The sequence below is a fragment of the Corvus moneduloides genome, chromosome 2 (genome assembly GCF_009650955.1).
Source record: "Corvus moneduloides isolate bCorMon1 chromosome 2, bCorMon1.pri, whole genome shotgun sequence".
Taxonomy (NCBI): domain Eukaryota; kingdom Metazoa; phylum Chordata; class Aves; order Passeriformes; family Corvidae; genus Corvus; species Corvus moneduloides.
This window is the reverse complement of record NC_045477.1, coordinates 35,429,592-35,436,622: the sequence shown is the minus strand read 5'-3', so window position 1 is coordinate 35,436,622 and position 7,031 is coordinate 35,429,592.

Genomic DNA, 7,031 nt, shown 5'->3' with positions numbered 1-7,031 from the left:
TTTTCCTGGGGCTTATTTATTGGCCATGAGCGGAAGAAAAATGTACTCTCATGCCCGGGAAGGAACCTTTTAGTGAGTAATTCATATTGGGAATAATCCAATTATAAGAATTCTTTGAAAAAATAATGGATTCTGAGCTACCTTTTTGCACAGCCGGTGACTAACTTTGAAGAAGTAGAGAAATTTATGTAACTCACAAATCTGTTGCATTCCACAGCTGATGCTGAATAGCAGATGTCATTTGTTTAAGCACAAAACAGGTTAGTCCTTTTCTTACCCTTTGCTTGCCCTATCTCAGAAAGACCAGGTTTGGGGCTTATGGCCAAGGTGGTTGACCTCCAAACATTCATGCACCCTCCATTCCTTGAAGCCTTGTGGTACAGGACCCAAGGCTGGTAGGATGGGGCTTTTCCACCTACTGCAGCCTCTGCTGGCACTGAGCTGCACAGTCCAGTGAAGCAGTGTGCTTCAGAGGGAAACTGTTCTTTGGGGGCCTTTCAGGCACCCAGAATGAAATTCAGCAATTAAAAGAAATAAGGAGCTTCTGTGTTTTTTCATTTGATCACAGCTACACTTGCTTCCTACCAGCTTGTCAAAGCCTAGTGACAGTAGAAGGATCCTGCCACTCTTGCTGCCAGTTCCTCTAATATGCAGCTCGAGATAAATTCTTCCTTATGTTTTCTCCCAAACAGACCTGAAGCAGAATCCTGTATCTGAACATCTCCAAAGGCAATAAGAGAAGAGTGTTAGTGCAAATCAGAATTGAGTTCTGCTTGATTCTGGTTTGGATGTAGTATCAAAATGTAGAGTGAGCCTTCAAGGGACTTTGTGATGCCCAAAACCCAGAGCCAGATCTGGATCTTCAAAGTGTGCCTGAACAGTCACAAAGCACTGGGTGACTGATTTGCCAAGATTTTGCTCTTGATAAGCTGCAGAAAATATGTATTCTCAAGCCACTGTGAATATGAAATAAATTCCATTAGCACAAACCTGCTTTTATGTAAGAAAACACTTTTAGAGGGATTGAAGCAACCACTTTCAACTTCATATTTTTTTAAGGGCTGAGAGCCATCCATCAGCCTATGGCTGAGTCATGAGCAGCAGTTCCTTGTGCCTTGATTGCTTTTGCTTTGATGAGTGTTGCTGCTTGAACTTTGATATACCAATAGCTTCATTTGCAATGGCCACGTATCAAATGGCACCACAGCTGACTGCCCAGCATTGTTTTCCACAGCCAGGTTTGATGGTGTATTTTGATAGTACTATCCCTGCACATTGTAATTACTTTCTTCTGGAAGAAAAATTCTTAAGTTTATCACTGAAATCCATTATTAGAAAACATGAAAATAGTTGCTCAAGACGCTGATTTCCACCTGATCTTTTCATGCTGGGAGACACTTGTACCCTAATTGGTAAGACTTATAATCTTCTATTTTTATTTTATTTATTTTAACTTTTAATTCTATTTAAATATTTTCTATTTTTAACTTCTAGCCAAATTGTAATTTAATATGTGTGAGTATTGTGGTTGATGGCATATAAAAATCCTGATGAGCTGTTTCTCTTGGGATTTTTAGCTTTAACTTATTTTGCTTTGTACCACTAACAGCCCATTCCTCAGATGTGCTTCACAAATGTCATCAGATATTCCCTTGTTCTAGTTTATGACACTCTGGAGATAAATTTGCCTGCTGAAGTCTGAGTCATCATTTCAACTACATCATGTTGTATACACACTGTCTTCTTTCTAACCCAACCAACCCAGTCTTCCTACCTGCCATTAAATATTTGCATTGCTTATCCCCAATTGCTCTGCTTTCTATTGCATTCTCTGTGATAGCAGAACTGGACAAGAACAGAGTGTTTCAGGTAGGAATGTAAAGGAACTGATACATTTTTTTCCTATTTTTTTTCTAAGCTGAATATTTGTTGGCTTTTTTTTTTTTTTTTTTTCTTTTTTTGACTACTGCAAGGCACTGGGCAAAGCAATTGCAGTAATGATGTACTTTCAAGTGAAACTGGAAACATGGCTAAGTAATAACCCACCAATACTCATTTGCTTGTGAAGCCCCTGACCTTTGTTAGCACTGCACTTTGCCTGTTCTCAGCACTCCCTATCTGTCTATTCAGCTGGATGTGAAAGGCTTGGGGATTTTAAATTATGGGAAGCTCATCGTGTCCTGGCAATGTGTACTTGCAGCCCATAAAGCCAGCTGTGCCCTGGGCTGTATCTTAAGCAGCATGGACAGCAGGGCAAGGGAGGGGATTCTGCTGCTCTACTCTCATGAGACCCCACCTGGAGCACTGCATCCACCCCTGGAGCCCTCAGAACTATGAAGACATAGACTCGGAATGAGTTGAATAAGTCCAGAGAAGGGCCATAATGATGATCAAAAGCCTGTAACACCTCTACTATGAAGGCAGGCTGAGAGAACTGATGCTGTTCAGCCTGGAGAAGAGCAGGCTTCAGAGAGACCTTAGAGCAGAGAGACCTTAGGTACCTTCCAGTACCTAAATGTGCTACAAGAGAGCTGGAGAGGGACTTTTTGCAAGGACACATAGTGATAGGACAAGGAATAATGGCCTTAAACTGAGAGAGTTTAAAGACATTAGATTGGATATTAGGAAGAAATTCTTGACTGGGAGGGTGATGAGCCAGTGGCACAGCTTGCCCAGAGGGCAAGTGAATGCACATCCGTGGAATTGTTCAAGGGTAGGTTGGATGGGGCTCTGAGCAACGTGGTCTAGTGGAAGGTGTCCCTGCCCATGGCAGGGGATTGAAACTAGATGAACTAGTTAGAAATGAAGGTCATTTCTAACCCAAACCATTCTGTGATTCAATGATTCTTTGCTCTTTGGCCTGCTGATTCCCCAAGCCTGTGCCCCACATCTGATGGGAGTCCTTGTGCTCTCCCCTTTCTTCTGTATGAACAGTTTGTTGTCCTCTACCACTCTCCACAGGGTGGGAGAGCTTAATTTCATCCTATTGCAGCATTGCATCTACAAACCATATGGCCTTTTCTTACAGAAGACTGAAGGTGACCTATAACCACCTGACAACGCCTTCCAGGTTCTCACCTCATGGCTCTTGCCATGACATTCATCTCCAGTTACATGCAATTTTCTATTAGATCCTCCTTTTTTCTTGTAATGAGACTATAACATCAAGTTGCATTATCCTTTTACACAGAAGATTCAGACTCTTTCAAAAGCAAACAATTTATAGCAGTGGGCAGGTGCTCACAGCATCAAATTTACCATTTGTTAACACTAGTAGGGTTTTACTGGGAGGTTATTTCACCTTCCACAGCTATTGCCTCTCTGACAATAATTATTAAAAAAAAACTTGGTTAGAACAGTACAATTTCTTTGCCAGAACAGAGAGGCTTTATATTTGAGGTTAATAAAATGTAACATTTCATTCCAGAGACCACAGCTTGTGTCTCATGCTGTAATAGTCTTTGCTTAGAAACATTTCCTCTGCGGTGGAAAATGGCTAGGTGAAAGCATTAACACAGAAACCTACTTTAGAACTGTCCATGTCTATATTTGTTTTCATGCAGAGCCAAAAAAGGGGCTCCTAGACTCAATAAGCTACAAAGCTTCAAGAATTACAATAAGATAATACAACCAGACAAAAATGGCAGAAAAATATATCTATTTTTCAAAAAGTGGCAAAAAAAAGTTCTTTTGACTCTTAAAGAAGTTTCTTCTAGTACAGAGAGATTCTGATTTCAGTATAGAGGGAGATGCTTTGTGGCATCTCCTCTGCTGTGAGCTTTAAACCATTAACTGAAGGAGTCAGCTTGCTCTCTGAGTCCTTACCCAAAAGACAAGGTGCTCCTTGACTGCACTTAGATGAACACAGAAAATACGGACACACACAGATCTTCTGCCTTACTTGGACAGTGAGACTGATAGCAATAAAATGAGGTTTTTTCTCCCAGTTGAGGATGTAAATAAGGGTGAATATCAGCAGTGGAGGCAAGGGCAAGCAGGTCAGAGATAAAGACTGTATATGGAAGAGACAGCTACCCCTTTTTGAGATTATTTACTGCTTTTAAAATGTGTAAGACAGCTTCATTTAGATCACGGAAATATGATGGAAGGCACCAGCATATAGGAAGAAAATAAGAATTTTTAGCACGAGATGTCTAAAAGTGTAGCATTTGGTGAAGACATCCATGAGAAAGCAGCAGCCAAGGAGTCAGCAGCAGCAACAGGAAATCCATTTGGAAGTGCTGAAAACCAGTACAGCTTCATTATCATCTCATAGTCTCATCAGCTCACAGTTTAGCAGCTAATGTTCTCCCTGGTAACCACATACAAGTACAACGTCATGCTTTGAGAAAAGAAAAATCTGAGTGAACTCTTTGCTGTTCCAGTTTATGCAAGGGATCATAACATTTCTCCTACACACACTGTAAATAGTGCAGTACTTTATGATCTTGTTCAACAAAATGACCTCTTTTTGGTAAGACCCCCATTACCTGCCCAGAGGGCTTTGGAGAAGACCCATGCACACAATGGGGACCTACTATGGTGCTCAGGTACAAGGTGAAATGGGGGGGAACCCAGTGAAGAAAGTGAGACATCCCACAGTGAGATTGCTTTTGTTTCAGTCTCACAATGTCTTTTTCATCTCATTCTCCAAGGGGCTTCATAAATCACAGAATCACAGAATATTCTGAGCTGGAAGGGACCCACAAGGATCCTGAAGTCCAACTCTTAAGTGAATGGCCCGTGGAGGGATTGAGCCCACAACCTTGGTGTTATTAGGCAGATTATTTCTGCAAATCCCAGGTTTGCAAACCTCCCCTGTTCAGGTAGTTGGGTTTATGCATGCCCCCTGAAAGCCATGCAGCTCAAAGTATCTCTCTTCCACAACATTGGTGTAATGCCCTCACTACCTCATGGAAGGTTCCTAATGTAGGGGAGGAGGGAAGAGAAGTGGCTGTGGACTTTGTGGAGTCACTAATAGAAAAGAGCTTTTCACTGTTGCCATATCAACCGCCCTCTCTGTCTTACTATGAAGAATCACGTATGAATGAAGGCACCTCAGCATTTCTCACCTAAGCTGAAAAATCATTGAATTTGTCATCTTTACACTTTGGATCGTAATGTAGCCCTGTACAATCATACCATGAGAGACCCGAGGTCAGATCTTGGGCAATTTCCTATTTGAAGGTGGCAATACTACTTTCTCTTCTCAGAAAGCTGCAGAAGCTGGCTGGGGGCATGCATGCAGACAACACCCTTTGTCATGTCTGTTATCTCCAGGTGCAGTCAGAGGTCTGGATTAATGCTGAATACAGCGAAAGTGCAGTACAGCCTGTCAGATAGACCCAGCCACATGACTGTCACACTGGGCACAAAGTGTAAGATTGACAGTACAACCTTGTTTCCGCGTAGGGGGTTTGGTTCTTGTGGGTTTCGAGTGATGGGGGCTCTGTAGTGCTCAGGTGTGATAATTTTCAGGTCAGTGTAGATCTCCATCAGACATCTGGATGCTCTGGAAAGAACTGGTCATGACATGAGCTGTTGTGATCTTTTATGGCCCAGAGCAGTGGAAGGTTACAGATATTTTAGTGCAGAGTTCAGGACTCCAACCTTTTTTGACCTACAGGCAGATGCTGCACTAAGACCCAAGAAAAGAGCATTTCTTGTCTGTATTTGGTTTATACCACTCTCTGAGTGATTTCTTCTTTCACATTCTATTTTGCCAGCAGTTTATTCTACTATGTCATGTTATGTATTTCCTAACCAGGCCGATCAGCTTTGTTTCTCTTATGCTCTTGCATTTTGGCAATGAGGTGAGGCTATAGTTTTTGCTTTGCCGTTGACCTGTGTGCCCACATCTTTACTGTCCTCAGCTGTGCCTAAGAACTGAGCCCCGTGAGGGCATTTGGGATGATCTCCCTGAGCCAGTAAAGGAAAAGAGCTCAGGCTGTGGGATGTGTGACACAGGGAGCAGGAGCCACCTCAGAGTCATAGCTTGGGGAAGGAAGACTGCTGCTGCAGGCAAGGCTGGATAGCTTAGTTGGCTGGATAACTTAGTTGCCGCATACTGTCCCATGGGAAAAGTCATCTTCGCTTCCTGCAGTTTGAAGCTGGTGCTAGTGCTATCTCTTGAGTCATGGCATATCCATCCCTGTCCAGTGCCATGTAGGAAGTGCTATCTGGAAGACAGTTGGGTGGATAAGCACCATTGTTGGAGCTTGTAGCCAGTGTGGGGTGTCCCCGAGCGCAGAGTCTGTTGCAGAAAATGCTTCTGAAACCATCAGCCTTGTGAAACTCTCTGGTAGATCAGCAACTCAAAGATGGACTCACTTCCTCTCCACTACTACTTCTCAGCAGAACCTTCAGTTAGTTCCAAGAGAAGTGCCTAGCAAAGTCAGGTCTCCTCTGCTCTGGAGCAGGCAGGGTAATAGGGCTGTATCCAGACTTGCAAGTTGGGGTAGGAGTAGCCTGCATGGCAGGGAAGTGGCACATGGCTGAGCACAGGAGGTACAGATCAGCTAGTGATTTGTCCCTGTAGGCTGTCAGTGCCAGGGAGCACTCCCTGCTGGGGTGTCACAATCTACCCATGCAGGAAGGCTGCTCATTACTGGTATTCCTGACCAGGAGGATGATAGAGTGCTCCTTCTCCTTAGTTTTCCTAGTAAGAATTGACAGTGTTTTCTTTTCACAAGGGAAGAAACTAAGCTTGGCCAAGCAAAGCTGCATCAAGCCTCACTGCTGAGGACTCCTTGAATCATCTGCTCAAGGCAGAGGTGCTTTTTCACTTTCGCACCCCACTGCCCTCAATCCCACGGGATTGCTCCTTCAGTCCTTGACTACATTGCTTACCAAACCTGCAGTGCCTTTACAAATGTGACTGTTGGCAGTGGTCTGCCTGAATGGGATTCTGCACATCCTCTAGTCAGTCCATACACAGAAGTGCACAAGTGCCCCAGAGTTGGCAAACCATGGGTTGCAGTGATGGCACCATCATCTGAGTCAGAGGGCTGAGCGCTGTGCAGCCCTGAGCA